At 41.2% G+C, this 23,724-nt stretch overlaps 1 long non-coding RNA gene across 1 annotated transcript in view; it reads right to left on the bottom strand.

Moving 5' to 3' along the window:
- Positions 1 to 12,101: 12,101 nt before the first annotated feature.
- LOC106021043 overlaps positions 12,102 to 23,724 on the bottom strand; it is a 33,106-nt gene continuing 21,483 nt past the window's right edge. Inside the window, exon 2 of the long non-coding RNA XR_005877733.1 lies at positions 12,102 to 13,238. This is a non-coding gene — a long non-coding RNA (uncharacterized LOC106021043). The remainder of the gene's footprint in view (positions 13,239 to 23,724) is intronic.

The following is a 23,724-nucleotide window of genomic DNA, read 5'->3' as shown; positions in this document are numbered from 1 at the left end:
GAAACTTACATAGAGCCAAGGGTAAAGATTCCCATGGGACCACTGCTAACATTGCCTGGCAAACCCTGATTGTTGAAGCCCAGGGAGCTGCTGAGCCGGCAGGATTTCCTTGTCATTACAGTCTGGCTCTTGAATGAGCTGATTCTGTACATTGCACAAGTTTCTGGGTAATTTGTCTTCAAATATATTCATTTGACCCATGATGCAGACTTTCTTCTCTCCCTCCAAGCTCCTCTCTGTGGCCAGCACAGCCCCCAGTCAGGGAGAGCAAAATGAAGCTGGCCCCAGGCAAGAGGTTTGAATAGAGTCCTGTCCAGCTCATGACTGCCATACAACAAAACCATCAATTCTATCAGCAGGGAAAATTTCAAAATACTTTCTTTCGAAAGTCTGACTTTTAATGCTAACAAACCACTATTTCACTGACATGCTTGCTAATGATGTTAATGGGAATATTTGTGCCATCCTGTCCTTAGGTTCCATATATACACGTGGCCAGGATATATATCCATGGTCATGAAACTGAAATTCAAGTAACGTTGTGATTTCTTGGAGTCTTTCACACCCCCAGTGAGAATGCACTAAGTCCCTGCTGTCTGGCCAAATGGTATTTTGTCTCCCACCCACTGCCAGCTGCTTCTTATCTTGTCTCAAGACGGCTGAGCTGAGGGTGAAGGGAAAACAGTTTTATCTAGGACTGGAAAGATGGCTTTCTTCGCTATTGCTAATTAAAGTCTATTGGGAGTGAATTCAACTTTGGAGGGGGGTATTGAGAAAAAACTACTTTTCCAGCTGTTGCCATGAGCCAGGCCAGACCATGACATCACATGGTGTTCTGCTCTATGTCTGAGTTCTCTTCCATGTGCCTACTTCTGCTCATCATCTCACTCTTCAGAATGAATAGGAATGACAGACAGCGAATGACCCTGAAGATCTGCTAGGAAACACAAAATCTTTACTATTCCCCAAAGGTGTTATATACCTTTTTATTGTTTTGTAGTCCTTCCTCTTGGGTTCAAGTCTCTCCCCAAGGAATGGATGCTCCTTACACAGCCTGACTAATCCACACCCAAAACCCAACCCATTTCTCATGGCCTCTCACACAGTTTTTAAGAATAAAATGATTGATTTCCAAGCTATCCTTGGAAATAAAAGTAAGTTGACACATTTCCAGCAATGAAAAATAAGTTAAGATCTGCAGAATTTACTCTGTATCCTTTGCCTGTTCTTCTGCTGTACATTTGAAGCCATGACCTCATCATCTTGAGATGACAGACATTAGGAAAGACCAGGAGGCTGTCAAAGGATCTAGTTATGATACCATATTATATTAGAGTTAACCTTTTTGGGCCATCAGTTCTGTGTTTACTCATCAGCCATATATATACATATATATGGGCCTACACACACATTTACTAAAGCAAAACACTGCTCTAATCATTAGAAAGTCACCAACAAACAAACTAGAACAAGATTCCCATTATTGATCTTAAAATTTATCAGACAAAGGCAGACCTTAGTCAATAAGTAAGTAATGTGATTTTACAGAAAGAGATTGTGGGTTTGAATGAAAATGGTCTCCATATGTTTGAATACCTGATATCCAGTGGAATTGTTTTGGAAAAGATTAGGAAATGTGGCCTTGTTAGAAGGCATTTGTCACTGGAAGTGGGCTTTGAAGTTTCAAAACCCCACAACCAGAGTAACCAACCACAATCTGATTAGATTTAAGGCTCACTCTATGAAATGGAACCACACTGCATGGGTGGCCAAGAATCTGAGACAAAATAGATCATAGACCTAACTGAAAATGAAATGCTGTTGTTCTGCTAAAGGAATATGGCAATGAAATGACTCCTAATGACATTCTGCTATGCTTATATATCAATGTTCTGCTCAGCCATTGTAAGAGAAGTAGATCTCTTGCAGTAGATGAGAACAAATACAGAGGCCTGCAACTGGGCAATGTACAGAGACCTTGGAATATTCAATTCTAAATGTGATATTTCCATCAAACCTCTTCCCTCAGGGTCCAGGGAACTCTGTAGATGAAGAAGTAGAAAGATTGTAAGAGCCAGTGGGGATGGCAGACAAGAAAACAGGCCTTCTAGACACAACAGGACTGACAGAGACCATGGTAGCATGCACAGGATTGCACAGGTTCCCAGCAGATAGGGTCCCAGTGCTGAGAGGAGAAATGGACACAAGCCCCACCCCTAAACAAGAAGTTATCTCTATTTGATAACCATTTGCAAAGGAAAATTAGTTTTCTCAAATGGAGTCTCACTTGGTATACAAACTTCACTGAAGGACAGGCTCCATGCCCAGCAGTAGATAGTTAACCCAAAACAAACTCAGTGGTATTTTGTACTGGTTTTTTTTTTTGCCCCATAAATTTTCTGTGCTTTTTTTCTTACAGGCTTTTTTGCTTATTTGTTATGGTTTCTGCTTTTGCATTTTTAGGGATTTCTGTGCTTTCCAATGTTCATGTCTTTGCATCTTTATATGAGGTTTTTGCGCTTTTTCTTTGGCTCTTTTTCTATTTGTTTGGTCCTATGGTGGTTTGTTTGTTTTTACTTGATCTTATTTTATTATTTTTTTTTATAAAATCTTGTTTATTTCTAAAGAGACAGAGCAAGAAAAGGTTGGAGTTGAGTTGGTGAGGAAAGGGGGAGGCTCTCGGAAAATCAGAATGTGTTGTATGAAAAAAAATCTATTAAAAAAAAAGCCCATGACATTCCCAGTTAAACACCCCGTGCCCCTCTGCCTTGTGATTGTGGATAGACTAGAAGCTCTCAGCTATTGCTCCAGCTGAATGTGATGCAACCATGGTGCTCAGTTGTTATGATACATTTTCACTGAGTGAAACCAATAAAAGCCTGTGTGCGTTCAATATGGATGCAATTTGTTCTCATATGTTTTAGACTTGTGCTTGAACACACAGATGTAGTATAACAGGATGTAGAAGGGAAGCTAGACTACAATTATTCAGCTTTATATTAACCTATTTTCAAACCTACCTTCCCTGGTATTCAAAAGTGCTACCTCATGTTGATAACTTCATTTATTTGAGTTAAAATGTTCCATAATGCACAGAATGTGCCACATTGATCAGTTAATAATAACATCCCAGATCCTGGTCGTGTGGGAAATTTATAATACATGCTAATTTATAACCTTTTTCTTAATAAGGAAAATATATACTTTAGTATTATGAACAACACTAAACTAATAATACATTTATAGAGCACTCAAGAGTTTTGTTTTCTGCTGAGTTTTATATAAAACTTTTGTTACTTACTAGCAGGGAGATCTTGAATGCCCCACAAAACCAGTCTCTGTAGAGGGTTGCAAAGCAAAAGGCTGTAGGTTTGATTGGAGTAGAATGATCTGGATTTATATCTCAATCGTAACCAGTTACTGGAAGCTCTGAGAACACTGCTGAGGCTAATAAAAAGGTAACAGTAATGGTTCTCTAAGGAAGCTGTCCTGAGGAAGAATTTGCATAGGCCAACCTCCCTCACCCTTTTGTTTACACCTTAAACTATTTCAGCATCTTTTACTAAGCACCTCTGTGTATGAGACCCTGTGCTGGGATCTGGGGGAAAACAAATGATCTTGTGATTCCAGTGCAAATTAAGCTTGAAAATTCTGCAAGCACCATGTTCTTTCAACAAATGGTTCCTATTTGTGATTCTGGAGAGAGGGCAGTAAATGGGCAGCCATTCTGATGAGCTGTTGGTGGGTTTGGCGTCCAATGCAATCTGTTTCTTGATTTCCAAAGACGTTCCTTATTCACTTTCCAGGCATCCCCTGAGAGTCTGTAAGAGCCTCTGGGGGATGAAGAGCCGTGAAAGTACTACATCACAATGCAAGCTGCTACTCAATCAGATATCCTGTGTTCTGGTGTTCCTTCCATGAGAGTTGCATATCAGATATTTACATTATGATTCATAACAGCAAAATTGCAGTGATGAACTATCTGTGAAAATAACTTTATGGCTGGGGGGTCATCATAGCATGAGGAACTGTATTAAAGGGTCTCAGCATTAGGAAGGTTGCATAGTGGAGCTTCAACTGAGGGAATGTCCACATCAGATTGGCCTGTGGGCAAGTCTGTGGGGGACTGTCTTGAATGTTAACTGATGTAGGGGGACTGTCTTGAATGTTAACTGATGTAGGGGGACTGTCTTGAATGTTAACTGATGTAGCAGGCCTAGCTCATTGTGTTTGCCTCCATTCCCCCATGCTAGTGGTCCTGGGCTATACAGAAAACTAGCAAAAAATGGGTCTGTGAGAGAGCCAACAAGCAGTGTTCCTCCATGGGTTCTGCTTCAAGCCCACTTAAGTTCCACCCTGATTTCCCTCAGTGAGGAACTGTGGCCTACAAGGGCAATGAATCTTGTCCTCCCTTAAGTTGCTTTGATCTTAATTTTGGTCACAGAAAAATAATGGAACTAGGACACTAAGGACCTCTCTAACAGTGCTTCATATAAAGACTCACCAAGATCTTTGCCAAACTCTCCATGGCAGGCGTTCTATGAACTCTTCACTGAACTTATCACCTTGTATTCCTTTCTCGTGTCTTATGATATCCTAGGATCCTCTTCAGTAGAACAAGCCCCACATCTGAAGGGACAGAAAAGCACAATTAATAAAGGCCTTGCCCAGCTGCCAGGAGCGAAAGAACGCAATCAGATGGTACTGAAAGACCAAGAAAGATAGATTACTGTAACGTCTATTCACAAACACACAGGTGACATTACCTTCTACATCCGTGACAATGGGATCTAAAACCCACTGAACATGTAGATTTCAATACACAGTAGTGATCAAGTTAAAGGGAACCAGAGTAGCTGTGGGGGTTTGGAACCAGGAGCTAGATTATGGTGGGCAGAACATGACCCCTGGGCAACCTTAAGCCTTGACTGAGGCAGTACTGACTGGAAGGCGGCAAATGTTGAACAGGCATTCATTGGAGAAGATAGTGTGTGGATCCTGATACTCAGGACTGGTCGTACCTGCAACCACAGGCTAGAGCTGGCCATTACTAGACAGGCTGTATTGGAAGTGGTTACGAATGCTGCTTCACCTTACTCGCCGCATCGATAAATCAAGAACAGTCATCGGAGCACCAGACTCACAGAGATGGCACAAAGAAAGTGAATGTAGAGCCCAATACAGCATATTGGGCATCCACAAACACTTAGGGCTCTGCTGTATATGAAGAGATTGAATTGAGGAGTCTCCTTGGATTCCAGAAAGCAGAGGGTATGTGAGAGCACACCTCTGAACCTCTTGAATTTTGACAATGCATCATGTCTCAAGAAGCTTTTCTTCCTTTCATGCTCAAGTGGAATGAGACTTCTATATTCATGATGCTTTCATTTGTAGGCTATTCCTTCTAGAATTCAAAATGAATGCAAGTAGATTTCTTCCAAAGAAGGTATGTATTGTGTCTGATACCTGGGAAGTCCAAGGCCACTTGCCCTCTGTGGTTGGACCTAATGCCCTGTGGTATGTCTCTCTTTCCTCTCAAAGTTAATTTATTCCAGATCAGATGTCCATATGAGGAGAGAGAATGCCTTATTGACCTCTTGAGGTCTATAGCGTCTAGGGCATCTCTTTCCAAGTAATTTCAGTTAAACACTTGGGGAAACTTCAGTTGGTCTGTCCTCGTTCCAATATTTGTCCCTGACCCAGTCTTCCTGACAGAGACCTGAAGTTCCCGTGATTAGTCAGTCCTGACCCTGTGTGTTCCTCTCTAGAGCTCAGGATAAGGGTAAGGTGAAAATGTTCCTAGAAACTCATGCAGCCCAAATCATACCCGTCACGCATCTGCCTATCCTGCATTCCTTATTGGTTTATATTTTATTTCTATAAAAGAATTCATTTAAAAAGTCCCATTTCAAAACTGAGTTAATTTTAGGAAAACTATCCTTGAATCAAATAAAATTATACAGATAAAACTTAAGAGTATATTTATGAATATATTTGTGGAATTCAGATGAGGTGGATTTAGAGTGTGTTTCTTTTGAAAAATTTTCCCATTACTGAAAAGACCACATTGTTTCATTGCTAGTGGGCCACATCTATTGCCAAAAATAGTAGTGTGCTTATGAGGCATAATCATTCCTGAGTACAGGTTGCCAGAAATCCCTGTGGAAGATGAGAGAGAAAAATGCTCTGCATGTCAGAGTTGCATGTGGGGTTGGAAGTTTTGATCATGAAGCCATCTTCAAAGGAGAATTCAGACTCCTCATCTAGTTGCAGGAATAACCATGTCCCCTCAAACATGCTGGGGCTGGAGTGTGCAAAGTGACTCATGTTAGTTCCGACCTCCTGTGACTGGAAGAGCATGAAGATCGTGGGAGTGGATCTCTCCTCCCTCCCCTCCCTTCCTTCACTTATGTAAGCAGCAACTGGGGTTCTCAGGAGCCAACTACTCTTGCTGGTGATGAAACTCTTTCCAACAAGGAGGATGTGTAGGCACATCTGTGCTCTGTCACATAGTAACATATTGGCATGACAGAAATGTTCCCAATGATGCAAATGCATTTGGCTGCCATGGTTCACTGCCTCTGGCTCCAGGTCTTCCTTAAAAACAGATTATGCAACACCTCATTCATTTATTTACAGTTAGAAAGTACTCCCTTAAAGAAAAAGCCATGAAAAACATGTTAATACCAAGAAGAAAACAGAAACTGCTCATAACATTACTGTTCACCCCTTCCCCTGCCACAAAATGTCTTTCTGGGTGCAATGCTGTGTCATCCCATTTGATTTGTGTAACTCCATTCGATTTGAGCGATGAATTCCTAAAACTGGCTCTCCTAACTTAAAGCTAGTAAACATCAAAGCTGTTTAATTTTCACAGGAGGTTAGCAAAAAGCATTTGGGACCGTCTTCCGAAGAGTATATGAACCTCCGCCTCCAGTTGAAGGACACCTTCACAAAGGGCTTCTTACAGCATCACCAGTGGCGTCTCTATCTCAAGATTTTCATTATCCTGTTTGTATTCTAGGAAATCGTTGTTCTCTTTCAATCTTTCCTTACTCCATTGTTTAGACCCTCGGGCATCGTTCTAGGGAGTTTTATGGTCTTCTTCAAAACACTATCCTTTAGCACCAAACTTACTGATTTTCAGAAAGGCTTTTCTCATTCTAATGTCATGATTTAATTGGTTTTTTGGTTGTTTGGTATATTATAAAATAGTAACAACTGAAAATAACTGTGAATTTTAGACCAACAATCAGATTGCTTTGAAACTGCCCACAGTAAGCCTGTATATACAACTATATTGACCAAGGGACAGTGAGTATTCCTGTCAGCCATGGGGCCCCCAGAAATAGCATAAGTATTAGTCAACATTCATGTACACATTTGTGGGCAAAGTCCTTTGAATCTTGAATGCTTTAACAGGTCAATGTTATTTTGATTTTAGGAGATTCTGAAGGCTCTTTTCCTATAGACTCAAGATCGTCTCCTTCCTTAGTCTTTGTGGATGTATGTGTGTGGATGTTGCATAGTTACACCATTTGGTACGTTCCTTTTTTGAGTTAGCCATATATTTTGCTTACAGTTTATGATCCAAAGACTGTTGCTCTAGGTTTTCTTGTTTGTCATGTACTGCCACCCTTCTAAGCCCCAAATAAACACACAGAGACTTTTTAATTATAAAACTGTTGGCTGATATCCTGGGCTTCTTATTGGCTAGCTTTCTCTAAATTATTAACCCATATCTGTTCATCTATGTATTGCCTCGAGGCTGTGGCTTACTTGGTAGTTGCCTGGTATGTTGTCACTCCTTTGGCAGCATGGTGACTCTACTCTGCCTCTCTCTCCAGCCTTCTCCTCATCCCCTCATCTCCTTGCACCACCTATCTCTCTGCCTTGCCAATTAGTGTTTTATTTATCAACCAAGGAGAGAAACATATATACAGAAGGACATCCCCCATCAAAAGACAGACTCAGAACAGAGACTGTACACTGCATTGCACTGATGAATGTCTTCTGACAGCAAGAACACAGATGTCTGTAATTTATTTACATTTTTGTAGCAAGGTATACTGAGGTTGAATTTCTGTGTGTGAACTCCATGATTCTTAACCAAACCAAGATCTTCCCCAAACTCCACATGTCAAAGGAAATTAAGAAAACACCCCCTCTGCTCTGGGTGCTGGGCCAGTGCTATAGGGACTGGGGTCTGCCATCCACCCACAGTGATTCTCCTTGAGATAAAAAATGAAGCAGAAGCAGTGTGTGTAGCTGCTGTAGCACACGGAGGAAGAAAAATCAGCAAGAAGCTAATTTAATTCAAGGAGTGAGGGAAACAAGCCCACAGAAGGAATGTGTCCTTGGAGGTCTAAAGCATCCCTCTGCAGTGAGAGAAGCTTGGGGTGGGAAAGAGAGAAAGAAGGCAGTTCTCCAGGAAGATGGAACAGAGCAATCAAAGATCAGGAGAGGAGGGAACAGGGCACTCAGATTTCTGAGTGGCATCCAACTCCCTAGACCCCCAAACAGAAATAATGAGGCATCAGAGAGAACATGCAAGGCATCAGGCTTCAAACTAATGTAAGGAGACATTTAATGAAGCCGAGGTGACCAGTGTCAATCAGGAGGATTTCTCGGTGTTTGTTCCCAGGGGAATTTGGGGTAGTTGGAAAGGAAATGGGGTTTGGCAAGATGACAGGCTCTGATTGGATGAAACACACTGCTCCCCAAATCCACAGCACATCTCCAAATCCTCTTTCCTTGTTTTTACAACTCTGTTTTCCCTTTGGGAAAACACTAAAGAATATTGTGCTGTCCCTGCAGAGCTCTGCGTGCAGTCCATCTTGTGCTCAGCATAGACCTCATTCGACTGCCGCTCAACTGGAGGCCCAATGCACATGTAGCTGCCTCTTGGACATGAATTCAGCAGAAAAATAGAAATTTGAAAAGTAAAAAGAACCTTTTTAGAATAACAACACCAGAGTTTAGAACAGAAAGGTATGCAAGGGGCCAAGTCTGCATCTTGGTTTTACAGATAAATATAAGAAAGTGTCATCTCCCATCACTGGGGATCCAGGGAGAGCTAATGGGGCAGACCTGCTTTAAAAAGACCTATTTTCTTCTTTCTGGGAACTTTACGGGGCATACCCTAGGATGCAGCATATTATATCTCAGTTAAATTGAAGTCAGCTTCAAAGAATCTATAGGATTCCCTGTGGTTGTTCCAGTGTTCACTGACCACTGACTGGCTCCTTAGCTTTTCAAATGTCAGCCTCTATGTCACATTCACAGAAAGATTTTTAATACCATGTATAGACATGTCCCACTCTCTAAATGCTCAGCCTTTCCTTCATATACTTAGAAAATCTCATTAGTAGGAGTACTGGTTTCTCTCCTGTTTCTCCCACTGCCCTGTGAATTCTATGAAGCTAAGGACCAAGGCTATCTTAGTAACTCTTTGCACTTTCACTGATGGCAAAAAGGAGATGGTGGGGGAGTGGGAGGATGGGAGGGATAGGGAACTGGGATTTGTATTAAAATAAGATTGTTTTAAAACAAAATAAAAAGAACCCGGAATAAAGAAATAAAAAAAGAAGATTCTTTGCTGAGGGTTGAGAGATACACTGGTCTATGGGTACAAAGACAAGAAATGCGGGCCAGGTTTATCTTCTACTTAGCAGAATTATAGTATTAGGTTCTTGTCTATCTCCTGTGATGTACCTAGTCATAGATTTTGTGCCAAATTAACAGTACCAGACATGAGTTCTGTCTTATTGGCCTTAAATCCAAACAAAGTGTTTGGCTAGTCCCACAACATCAGTAAGCATATTTTTTCCCAGGCCATTCATTATTGTAGCTCACAGTGTTCACAACTGGGTAAGACATTTATTTTCCTACCCTAGTAACATACACAGAACTATGAAAACTAGCCAATATGGATGGAGACTCTAGGTTGGTTCCTGTTTGGTTTCTCCACATAGCTTAAGTATATGTGATATCTTTAGCAATAACATCTCATTGTCTAGTTCTGAAGAGTAACTGAAGGCAATGACAATAGCCTGTAGGGGTCGATAGGATCCCATCACCAACAATTTAAAAAGAGGTAACTCACACCTCTCATCTCCCACCCCATTTAATCCTTCTTGTCCTGTTATTCTCCTTTTCCTTGAAGTTGTCATCCCCGTCATGGACCCTTACTAGTTTCTTGATTCCTATGGGTACTCCAGTTTGAATAATTAATGCTGAGAATGCCATTTTACATGAATATGAAGTACAAAAATGAGATGTTTATTCAGGGCCATTCAGAAAACACTGAAAATGCAATCTTAATCTTAGTCCAAAATTTATTTAATAGGTAAAAAGATCTACCATTTGATCCAGCTATATCACTCCTGAGAACAATTGAAAAAAACTCTAACTCACTAATTTGTATAGTTATATATGTACAGATATATTTATTCAAGGTTGGATAATCATTTCTAGAGTAAAAATGGTTCACAAGTGAAAAAAATCTAAGAAGCCCTTCCCTAAGGTGATAGAGGGGGTGGTGACTCTGGTTATCACCCCATACTGCATTTTATCCTAATCCTATAAGAACCTTTAGAGATACATACAATCTTTACTAAACTTTTCTCAGTGACTCCAACCAATCATGTATTCTTTGCCTTCCTCAGACTATATATGGGTATAGTAACTGCTTAACAAATTTCACTTAAGCATATTAAAATGGAGGTTAGGGTCCAATGCGTTCTGGCAGAGCTCCTTGGGTGGAAAACCCAACCCCCCTGGTGAAACAGTGAAAGACAAGTACTAGCATGAAGGCAATGTGAGGCCAGTTATCCAAGGCAGTGAATGGCTCTTAGAAGAGGTAGATACCATAGACGATGTCTAATGAACTGTTTAACCTTTACCACTCTGCAGAGAGCTCATATTGAGGGCAATAGCCCAGACTTGATGTGAAAGTACATGTTGAGAGGTCATTACACATTGTCCTGTGAGGACTGCTTCCCTCACAGATTTCCTTTCCACTGCTGAAGAGCAGAAAGGTCACACTAAGTGATGTGTAAGGCATCTGTTGACTCTGGAATTTTTCAGCTCTTGTTTCCATGTATGACCTGACTATTGAGTAACTGCGGTTTTAAAAAGGAAGAAGTCAACATTGGAAGGAGTGTCTGCTTCATGGGTGGAGGCATCATAGCAGCCTTAACCCACCTCTGCCTCTCCCTTTGACTGTGGACTTTTAGGTCAGTCATATCCACTCCCACACAAGCGGTCAGTTCATGCCAATAGACTATCAACCCCACTGGAGGCAAAGATGGAGTTTCCTTCATTGTCCAGTTCTCCAGAACCACTATTGTGGAACCTGGCACAACAGTGGTGCCGAGCAACACAGACTGTTGAGGAAATGGGCTTGTGGTGAAACTCCTTGGCTTCCCCTGGTCATGGCCTTTATGCTTATTCTCTATTTTCCTGGCTCCTGATTGCTTTCAACTAAATACTCTGTTCCTGGCTCCATGGTTTTTGCTTGGAACTCAAGGTTCTTTAGACTTTTCAGGCTGGGGGGTGATCATGCCCTGTGTGTAATTTGCATTGACACACTGCTTCTATGCATTGTAGTTAAGTCTATCTCAGACAGGTTTTTCAGATGCTAGACTTCATAAACTACAGAGTGTACAAAGTCCCCGAGTGTGAATGTAATGAGTCCCCTCTTTGAGCCTCTTCTGATTTCTGACCTGTACTTTATCCCTCATGCATGTTTCCTTAACCCTTATTGGTAGGGACAAGTATTTTCTGAGAAAATTGTGTGATTTGAGTGTCAAAATGTTTTTATATACTAGTAAGAAAAATCCAGAAAATTTTAACAAAGAGGTAAGTATTTTCAGTAGTTTGGGTAAGGTTAAAATAAAACTATAGTGTAGTGCATTATCCATTGTTAGTAAAGGAGGGGCCACTACCATGTCTACCACTGTAGAGGAGGGCTTCTTAAACTTTATCTGCTTGTGACCTCTTTCATTCAAGAAATTTATATGGTCCAAGTACACAGCTATATAAGAACAGGAAGCTTGTAGTTACCATATCTTGAAAGAATGTTATACACTGGCAGTAGCTGGCTTTGTTTGTCAGTTTTTATTTCCTTTGTCTCTTGAACACTCGGCTGTTTTCTTCTCCATATTCTAATACCAATTGTGAGGTTTCCCAATTGATTCCCAACACCAACTGAGTGTCCTAGATCTCAGTTCAGCTCTGTCACTGTCACTACACAGACTCCATGGCTCCACCTCACAAAACCCTTTATCTCAGATATTGGTCACAAATCCTGGGCTCCTTGTACTTCTGACCAGCAGATAAATTAAGGGTTCTCATGCAGGATGGAGATTATGCTACACAGACATGACTGATTGCATTCTTCACCCTTGGTGACTCAACTCAGTACAGCTCCTCCCACCTCTGAGACCTGAGGGGTCCAAGCATGGCCAGCTCTGTTATCTCTTGTTTGTCTTGCTGGTCAGGTCACATCGTGAAACAACCAGAGTCTGGACAAACAGTTATCTCAGTCCATAAAACACTCAGCACTCCAGAGATTCCAAGGACTTGAGGAGTTGTGTGCAGTGCACAACTGAGAAAGGAGGTCAAGTGCCTATCTCTTGTTAGGCTGCTTGGACATGTTAAGATGGCCTTGCTCAGTCTCACTGGCACTTAGATAGTCGTGTGACTGGCTTTCTGGACAGTGGGATGTGCACATAAGAAATAGATGTCACCAACAGGACGCCTCTCTGAAATTCCCTGTTCTAACCTCTACACCCATTTTTCTTTGTTGTTGGTGTGCAATGTATCCTCCAGTGAATGGCACCCTTTGATACAATGAATCCAGTATGTAAAATAGTATGGAGCCCCAAATAGTGGCCCAATGTCCAGAAGCAGGTGCCTAAGCCCTTGAATGAAATGAGCATCCCGTACTTGTTGGCTGTCACTGTGCGATTACAAGGAAATAAGCTCAATTTTCGCAGTTATTTATAAATTCTAGCTGGTAGCCACTGGTCTGAAGGAAAGCTGGCAAACATTCTCTCCCATTCTATAATCTGGCTGTTGGCTTTGTTGACGGTTCCTTTTCTTGTGCAGAAGTTTATCCATGTTCATTGCTCCTCTTCTCACAATTGCAAGGAAATGGATCTGGCCTAGATGTCCATCAACAGATGAAGGGGTAGTAAAAATGTGGTACACACACAGTGAGATTTTATTAAGCTCTAAGGAAAAAGTAAAAATCAATGAATTCGTAAGAACATAGATGGGGCTAGAAAAGTTTAAGCAACATAACCCAGGCTCAGGAAGATAAACATTACATGTTCTCTTTCAATTGTATCTGACCCTTTAACTGTTAAATGTTACATAGAGTGGGAGAAAATATGTGTGAAGGCCAAAAGACTAGAAGAGGACCATGATACTGTTTTTTAAAGACACCCTGGGAGAGGCAGATTGAATAGGGCAAAGAGAAAGGGGGATGGGGGCAGTATGAAAGGATACAGTGGGAAGGGAAGGCTTGGGAGATGGGAGAGAAGCAGGTGGATAGTGGGAATCAACCTAAACAAAATACATGTGAAAAATCCCACATGGATTCCCAGGGTATAGAACGCCCATCACTCCAGAGAATCATGGCTTTTTAGGAACTGTGTGCACTGAAAGAAAAATAACATCTTAGCAGTGTGGGAAGAGAAACCATCACCATCATCTCCAGTGTCCAATGATAATTGTGCCAAAGCTATTGTCCTCTCCCTTGGGCTATCTTTGACAGAGTCTTCAACATATCACCTTTCTAAATTAAAGTTTTCCCAGTGAAGGATTTTATGACAGTAATTTAACACTTAGGCTTCTTTCTACTGAGTGGGTCAGTAATATCACATCCAAGCCTGTAGATGAATCCCCTGGTTAGTCAACAACCATGTGCATCTCAACATCTTGGTTCTCTTCAACCATCAGCTGTTGCTCGGGGACCGTGAAACATGCAGTAGTTTCTCTGTTGGTTTTGGTCATTTCTCTAAGAAACATCGTCAAAAACAGAATAGGCAAAAAGCCAAGGCCAGAAGCATTTCATCTTGATCTCTGCTTTGTTTGTTCCGATTAATATCTGCTGCTCCTTCTGCCATGTGCAATGAGCTGGCAGGTGTTGCTACAGCTGGGATGATCATCTGAAATATGGAAAACCCATCATATCTGGGGAGACTTCCAAAGGGTTTATTCTTAAATGATTTACTGCTTTAAAAATTCAATATAGCTAAACTGAATGGTAAATTAGTCCATTGCCAAAGGCTGGGAAGTTCCTTTTTCATTTGTTTCCCACTTGAGCCTTTGCAATGGAATTGAGAAAGTGTTTCACAATGTCAGTAGCAGTCCCTGCTGTGGATTGTTCATAGAACAAAGGCTCTTGACCTTGTTGAAGAAGAGTTTGTTCAGTGTCTTGAGACCATCAGGGTTAGGTAGAGCTCAGACAGATGGAGGTAAGTATGGGTTTGCCACTGTTAGTCACTGTGAGTCTGAGAAAGTCACAAAAACCTTCCCTGACCCAGTTTCCACAGGAGTGTTCGAAAGCTAATGTGTTATCATCAGAGATAGGTGGTTGAGATTTTTGTGGCTGCTCTTACTGTCTTTGTAAGGTTCCAATACAAAATGAGTGTTGTCCAAGGGATGACATGAAGAATGGTGAGAGGCTTTGCAAAGGGTCATATTTCAATCTCAGATTCTCCTGAGGAGGAATACTAGGCTACAAAAGGGAAAGATGTTCAAGGCACCTAGCTAGCAGAGCATAGAGCCAGGCCCAAGACCTGCTACCCTGTCACCTTTACTATGAGAGTCCTTCCTTCTGATATTGGACATGGATTGCTAAGTCCACAGCAGGCAGCAGGCCCCCATGCCCTCTCTGAGAGACAGGCTCTATTATGTGTCCCATTGTGTAGATGAGGACAGGGGGCCTCAGAGGAGCAATTTTCCTTCTGCAGCATCATGTGGCTGGAATGAGGAGCATCTCTGGTTATGGGGCCCATAGCCTTTCTTCAACAACCCACTTTATATCCCCAGAACGTGGTCCTGAAAGTACCACTATGTTCCAGCTTGAGAGGTCGGAACATGGACATTTCCACTCGGGGTGGGAGATCAGCAAGCCAAGCTTCTCCTGCTGTTTCCTTCCAGATGTAAGAGTTCAGTCAGCAAGAGCACCTCCAGCCAGTAAAAGAGCACTTCCTGTTTGTTCTTTTAGACTGTCTTCTCTTGATAAGTTCAGGGGCTTGGAGCCCAGTTCTGTTTGACAGGATAATAGGGGAAGCTAGCCTCATTCCTGTCAACACCACTTCCCAAACTCTCTGAGGTAACTTCGGTTTGCTTTCCTGTTTAGACTGGGATGGCCATGCTTCACAGTGCCCTCCACACCCAGAGAGAGCAGGCTCCAGCATCTCAGAGCTCTGGGATGGAAGGGTGGAACAGGAAGTCCCACCCGTGTATCTGATGGCCATGACTTGCCCTGTGAATGGGCCTCTTAAAGAACTCAGTGTGAGCAGCTCCTGCAGCTTGGAAAGAGACAGCAGATGACACAGAATGGGAGGGAAATGGAAGGAAACACTGTCTGCCAGCCAGGAAGTGTTAGCATTACAACCATCCCCGCCTTTCTGCTCTGAATTCCTAACAGGGTTTCCTGGTCCAAACCTGCAGCTTGATCTTGTTAACATAAGTTCACAAAAGAGGAGTCAGCGTGTACACTCATGGTGACCTTGTTCCAGGGACTCTCCAGCTTTGGCCTGTGTTTTCTAAGTGCAAGTGGATGGAGCATAAGATTGGACTAGATATTCAGATTTCCCATTTCCTAGTGATTTGATGGTGGACAAGCCTCTTACCATCTTTTGACCTCAGTGTCCACAACTATACGAGGGAATTTTGAAAGTCCCATTAGCTGTCAGGGGAATAAACACACCAGAAAACATGGAGCCCTCAGAAACATAATGAATCTAGCTATGTGCCCCAAGGTTACAATCTGTGCCACAATTACATTTTTCTTTGGTGAAACAGGGATAACAACATCATTGACATAGGGCTATGGCAATGAGCAAATGACTAGATATCCCAAAGGGATTGGTACTTGGAAGGTGCTAGAAACTGAGAACAGAAAGGTTTGCCAGAGAGACTCCCCAAGAGGGCAATGTGGCTACTCGGAATACAGATGGCAAAGCTTTATCTCTTCTAATTACCAAGTGAATAGATAGTGTTAACTTATTAATTACCAAGTGAATAGATAGTGTTAACTTATTAATTACCAAGTGAATAGATAGTGTTGACTTATTGGGTGAAAGGGGAAAGTTGGAGAAGGCAGCAGGGTGTGTGGAAAACACAGTGACTGAGGCCAAGAACCCTGGCTTGCACTCCTGGCTCTGCCACCAAGGTCTTTGTAGATATGGGCAGACTTTTTCTGTCCTTGGGCTTCTGCTCCTTTTTCTGCAAAAGGGAAATCCAAATGATGTCCCAAGTGATGTTCTTTTTGGACATCACTCCCATCCCTGACTGGTAGGAATGGACATGGTAAAACTATTGGAACAATTAATTTAGTGTCATCTAGTTGAGATGACGCCAACCTCCATCATGATATATCTTGACAGTCTATACCTGTTGTATGATGAATATTTATTGAGCTGTGGTGCTGTTTCTGTTCCATTAGTTGGGGATAGATCAATGAACCAAACAGACATAAATTCCAGCCCTCAAGGTATAAGATAGACAGACCAAAAAAAAAAAAAAAAAAAAAGATGGCTATGTACAAAAGAAGTGTTTCAAACATCATCTGGTTCCCACTGGCTGCAACTTGTCATTGCCCCGTGTAGTGCTTGGCATATGATGGAATGTCCAAAGGCATGGAATCCCAATACCGAGAATACCGATTCTGATGCATCTGTGCATCTGTGCGTTGTCAGGATGCTTTCATCTGAAGTGAATTGCTGCAGACCTTAAGTGATCATGTTACCATTATTTTAAATCTGAGCAGCACAATGGAAAGGGAGCCAACCTAGAGGGCTTCCTGTTACACTAACCTAGCAAGCAGGTCCTGGAGAGAAGTTATTTGCACATTGCTGCCCCCTGGTGGTACTATGAAATGTAACCATGACTTGACACTCTAGGATAAACTATTACATCAGTAGCCACAGACCCCAAAGTCTGAACAGTACAGCCTTAAATGGCTCATGGCCCAACTCTGAGGACTCTGAGGATGATTTCAGACAAGTCGATACAACGATGAGTAGATTTTTTATTCTGGTAGGACAGATCTATGCTCAATTGTCCCTCTTCAGGAGCTCATGACCAGGTCAGTGTTGTGAAAAGACTTCCTAGTTCTGAAATCCCAGAGTGTTACCTAGGTATTCTGAGTGTGGACTTTAGGGACTCTTTTAACTTTAGTTATGAAGGATCAGTATTCGCCAAATGTCTAGGAAGTGTTGGATCTAGATGTCTAGGGAACTCTGGGTTCTCACTAGTGTTTCAGGTGAGTCTGCGAAGAACTACCCCATGTCCACTTATTTATTCATACATTTCCTATTTTTATCATTCAGTGTGGTGGGTAGCCAGGTAGGTTATTATTTCCACACATAGCAGATGGGATAAGACAGTTTCTGGATCTCTATTCAAAGGACACTATTCTGGAGTTTAGGGGGTGTGTGCAGACGTGAACATTTCAGTTCAAACCCAGCACCCCTGTAAGAAGCTGGACATGACTGGGCACAGCTCTGTAACTCCACCACTGTTAGCCTGGTTATTGTGACACACTCCCTAGCCACCTTTGAAACCTCTGTTTCCTCCTCCTAAGGAAAAACATTAACATGGTAAGAGTTCAATAGTGCAAGGTTAGCAGTAGGTATCTGAAAGATACTGATGATGTCAAATGCCCACTAGAGGCCCCATAAACACAAGCTTGTTTGACCTTGATACTCATACAAACTTACAAAGCATCTCAGGACTCACAGTGATGTGAGATCCTCTCTGTGGTGGTCTTAGAATTAGGCTACTAGTAAGCTATGAGCAATCTTCAAAATAATGGGAAATTCTGGATACAACCTGGGCCATTTTTATAGGTTTCTTTCCATCAAAGAGCACATTGACAGCCACTATGAGGGCATTTCTGTCTTTTGGGGATTTAAGGGTAACACTATTGACTCAGTTTCTCATTCCCCGTTTCTGATGGAGAATATCATTTTATGATAGAGGCTAGTATTTCTTATGTTGTGCACTGGGAAGCAGCACTGTATCTTGCTATATTTGTGCTTGAGCATTTGTTCTCCTTTCCTCAATTCAAGCAATGAAATTTAATCATATTAGGAAAGAAGGCTGGGGAAACTGATTAGGCCATGAGGACAAAGTCTGATGAATGGGATTTATTTTATTTTTAGATGTGTTTTTATTTGTGTGTGTAGGTAGATGTAAGTATATGTGTGTAGGTGTGTGTGTGTGTGTGTGTGTGTTGCCCAAAGTGTGGGGTGGTCAGAAAAAGGCATTGGGTATTCAGATCAACTCTCTGTCTTAATTCCTTGAGACAGGGTCTCTCACTGAATTTGGAGCTAGGCACCCATCAAGTTCCAGCAATCCTCCTGTCTCCATGTCTTACAGCACTGGGTTTGAAGCTTGTGCTTGGCCATGCCTAGCATTTTACGTAGGTGTAAAGAATATGAATGAGGTCCTCATACTTTCACAGCAGATATCCTTAACCACTGAGCCACCCTTCCCAGCTGTGGGTTAGAGTCCATTTAAATGAAACCGCCTCATCTCTTGTGCTGTGTAAACAAGAGGAAGGCACCTTCTGTAACCCAGGGGAGAGCCCCACATGTCTGCACAAGCCTTGCCCCAGACTTCTCAGCCACCCAAGTGTGAGCAATGAGTTTGCGGTTTAGGAGCAGCTGAGGCTGTGATTAGTGCATCCAGAATGGATGAAGATGGGTTTCCATTTGCTTTCCAGGTGCATTTCTTCAATTGGTGTAACTATTAGTAATAGTAAACAATACTATTATTGTATTTGTTACTACAATAGGAATACATGATTGCTGTAAGTAAAACTGAAATGTTATGGAAACATATAGTCTATAAGGGAAATGTTTCTCATATTCTCAATCTTCCCTTAAATCCCTGAAATACTACCATGTATGTATACTTTTTCTAGTGAATATTCCAACATATTTTTTTAAACAGGATGGGTTTGTAGCAGTATGTTCTACAGTTTGATTTATTTTAACACATGTATCTTGGATATGCATCTTCGTTCTCTGTGTGTCTCTCTTCTCTCTCACTATTTCTTTCCTTCTCTCCACAATTATTGTGTTGAATACCATAATGAGCTGACCAGCTCTGACTTTGAAATGTCCCTTCTGAGGGAACTGCCAATTTTGATCCATAGGAGTCTAACCATCCTCGGAAGACAGCCAGCATATACAGCTGGAGCTTGTGTGACATCATGAGCAGCTGCCTTTTGCTCTGAGAGACTACCTGGCACTTCACTGAACAGGCTAAGCAGCTGACCTGCAAACTTCTGGAGATTCCCCCTGTCTCAGTCTCTCACCTTGCCATTTCTGGTATTATAAGTGTTTGATCTTACATGGATGCTGGGGATCCTAAACCAGTTCCCCATACTCACAGTGTGTTACTGATGGAAGCATCTTTCCAGCCAGTTTTTTTAAATTCTAGTGTCCCTTTAACACCTGTCCTCCCTAACCATTTCTCTTTCATTTCTCTGGTTACCTCTTCTTTTTCCCTGTCCCTCTGTCCCAGAAGGAAACAGGAACAAACTATTTCCTCCATTTCCGTTGGAGAGTGATACAACTTATTTCCAGCTGATAACTCTTCCAAGTTCATATACTGGGGTGTCAAACTCTGTTGTTAGTTGTAAGAGACATACCATGGTTCAAGATAATGAACCAGGAGTTTACTGAAGGTTGTTTAAGAGCTCAAGAAGAGACGATTCTGCTGATTTTCAGGCCCAAGCAGTGCGAAGGTGAGTGACAAGAATAGAGTGCATCATGTAGAATTCTACGCTAGGACCTCACAGTAGACTGGATATCCTAGGAGGCAGTACCACCAACACTGCCATAGGAAATCCCATGCATATAAGGGAATCAAGATCCTGGAGAGCCAAGTATCACAGCACATGTTCATCACAACTCAAGATGCCTTTGTAAATGAAGGACTGTCTATTCTGTATGCCTTTCTTTTTATCTATCTATCTAATCTAATCTATCTATCCATTCATATACTTATATATCATTCATTCCTTGAGAATTTTATACATGCATAAAATGCATTTTGTCATAGCAACTTTCCTCTCACCCTCCAAATCCTCCCAGATACCCCACCACCATGCCGTAACTCTTTCCCAACTCCATATCCTGTTTTCCTAGTCCACTGAGGATTATCAGTGTTATCTGTGCAGATATGGGTGTATAGTCATCCGCCGGACCCTGGACAACTTCACTGGGGCCCCTTCAATGAAGGAAAATGACCAACCTGACCCCAGAAGTTTTCTTACTATTTTTTTCTTTTCTGGGGCTCCAGAAGAGGAAATGCTCTGTATGGAGCTTTATCTACCCTTGGTGAATAAATTATTACCAAGTCTTTCCATCCTTCACCCTCATTATCTGCAGAACTGATCACTCATTTCTTCTCCTGCAGTCATTTCTGCTTTTAATTTTGCTTCCCATAGCTGTATTTGCACCTGTTTCAACTGACATGAAAATAGCACATCTCTTATTTTACAGTTAGAAAACATCTAAGCCTTGGGGATACCATGTGACTTAGGGAGAGACATGCAACTAGAACAAGGGGACAACTCCGCTCCCCTCTATCCCCTATCCCTGGTTTACCCAGGAGATCTCATCTATTTACTCTTCCCACGGAGATCCATGTACCCTTCTTAGGGTCCTTCTTACCTAGCTTCTCTGGGCTCTGGATTATAGCTTGATTATTTTTTGCTTTACATCTAATACCCACTTATGAGTGAGTGTGTACTGCGTTTGTGTTTCTGAGTCTGGGTTACCTTATTCAGGATAGTTTTTTTCTAACATCCATTTGCCTGCAAATGTCTTTTTTTGCCACTAACTAATACTCCATTGTGTAGATGTACCACATTTTCTTTATCCATTCTTCAGTTAAGGGTCATCTAGGTTGTTTCCAGGTTCTGGCTATTATGAATAATGCTGCTATGAACTTAGTTGAGCAAACGTCCTTGTTATATGATTGAATATCATTTAGGGATATGCCCATGAGTGATATGGCTAGGTCTTGAGGTAGATTTAAAATTCAATGCATTTTTCATGCTATCGTTCCTGTAAAACATGCATAATGATATTTACTAAAATACCAAAGCATTATTAGTTTTTAAGTCAGCATCTTATATAGCTCACTGTGTATCTAAGTGTGACCTTGAACTCCTGATTTTTCTGCCTCCATGTCCCAAGTATTGGTATTTCTATAGCAGTCATTCTAGACTTCACATGTTTTCCTGAATTGTTAAACTCTTTGACTATGCTCTAGTCCTTTCAAGGGTGCTGGTACCTTTTAGCTACATTTATCCATACCTCCCATACCTTGGGCTGTTATTTTTTAGGTTCTCCTTATGTTTTGAACTTTATAAGCAGTTTTGCATGTATGTCCTCAGCACTAACAGGTCCACACATGCTAGTTGACTTGCTTTAGGCATAATCTTGAGAGTTTCCATCAGAGAAATTTTTCTTTTCAGTATTCAGTTTGGTCTGCTCACAAAAAATTCCATTTCTTTTCTGTAGATATCCTTGTTTTTTAAAAAAGTCTCCTTGAATTTCAGTTAATAGGAAGTTTATCAAGCTCTCTGATAGTACAACATGGTTTTTTGTTGATAGTGTTTTTGGTAAGAGTCAACTAATCATAGAGTGCATTTTTAATCTGCCGATTTTCTCTTTTTAATCTCTTCATCCATTTTATTGTGGTTGGAATTCACGGTGTTTTCCAAATCTGTCCCTGAATCTGAAGTGTTTTAGGAAGGAGTTTTAGTTATTAGGTCTTCAGCTACGCTTCTCCCTGCTTCCTAGCTGTATTCCAGGATCTCAGACTTCTCTATAGACTCTTCAGTGTCTTGGGTTTTTTTTTCTTCATTTATTCTCACATTCCTTCATTTTTTATCTCCCCATTACTATTTTCCTGTAAGCTGTTGTCACTTCGATTTCAAATCTGTAATCTGCTTATTTATTGTTCTTACTTTTGCAGTACTTGTTGACTCTACAGTTTCAATTCAGATTTGTAAGGTCTGTTTCAGTGCTCTGTGGCCATCTTACCCTCACTTGTCCAGTTGTTTCTCTACATTGCAGACTCAGATTTGGCACATGGACCTTGTCAAAACTTATCTGTGGCAAGAGATCTGACAGTGGGGAGTTTAACGTGAATGTGGGTCCCTGGCAGACCTGGGGGTAGGAACTTTTCCAGTTATAGGATTTCTATGTTTAGACATTTAAACCAGCAAGTCATTGAGGTTTATTGGACTTTTGACTTAAACCACAGAAGTATTCTCCGTACTGAACTGTAGAAGAGGTTTTAGATCTTGCTTCTCTGACTTCTCATTGGAGCAGGTAAAGATGGTTAACAATCTGTTTCTAATTACCAATGGCTTGGGGATTTATGTCTTGTGTGTGATCAGCACTGACAAATTATATGCTTTCTCCTAGGTCATGTGAGAGATTATGTGCATGTGTATGCATATCCACCATCACCACAAAATAAAAAAGAAAAGATAATTATGGAGAAAGTTCACTGCTCTCTTATTTTATACAATATATGCTGAACATTTTAATTTTATTCTTATTATTGAAGACATCCTTATCAATTTAGCTATAATTTATTTTATTGTATCTTAACCATATGTGTATATGTGCAATTGTAAATGAAAGACATAAGATATGGTGTGTGTCTGTGTTACCTACTAAGTTGATTTTGAGCCTCAGTAATATTCAGTCTTCAGTTTACAAGCATGGGTGACAGAATTGCTAACAGGTGCTGGTTTATTCAGTCTTTGTTTGACAAATCCAGCACTGAGGAGTCTGATACCTTCTAAGTAGTATTCATATGTAAAGTACTTTTTGAAACTTTAAAATATTCAATTGAGAGATAAAGATTGAACACATTCAAGGTGTACAATGTCCTGATTAGATATACATATTCATTGCATAGTGATAGCCACAATCAAGTTAACTGACACATCCACCGCCTCCCATGCTCTACATTAGACTCTGAGAACATGTTCATCATGAAGTGCTGTCTGTACCCTTTGTGAACACGTTTTCATTTCTTCTTTCTCAGCCACTGCTGGCACACCATGGTGGCAACCCCTGTGATAGTCTATGTGTCTTCAGGTTCTATGCATAAGCAAGACTGTACTGTCTTTGGCTATTTCACCTGCATGATAAAATCAGATAATCAGATTCATCCATGCCACCAGGGGTGGGATTTCTTCCCAATGATTTCAGATGCATAGGATTTTTTTCTTTAGAAATGAGGATTTGTAATAGTTCCAGCTTATAGCTGACATTAGTCCAGGGTTGAGGATAAAGCATCTCCTATCTCTAAGAAGTGTTCCTATAAAAGATAAAGTAGAAACTAGAATAGAAAAGATAAATGGGGAAGGGAAAGGGAGGGCAGGGAAAAAGGGGGGTACAAGGAGGAATACCTAGCAATAATGACCTTTTGAAAATATCT

This window comes from Mesocricetus auratus, unplaced genomic scaffold (assembly GCF_017639785.1).
Source record: "Mesocricetus auratus isolate SY011 unplaced genomic scaffold, BCM_Maur_2.0 Super-Scaffold_100006, whole genome shotgun sequence".
Classification (NCBI taxonomy): Eukaryota; Metazoa; Chordata; class Mammalia; order Rodentia; family Cricetidae; genus Mesocricetus; species Mesocricetus auratus.
This window is presented reverse-complemented; position numbering and strand designations above follow the sequence as displayed.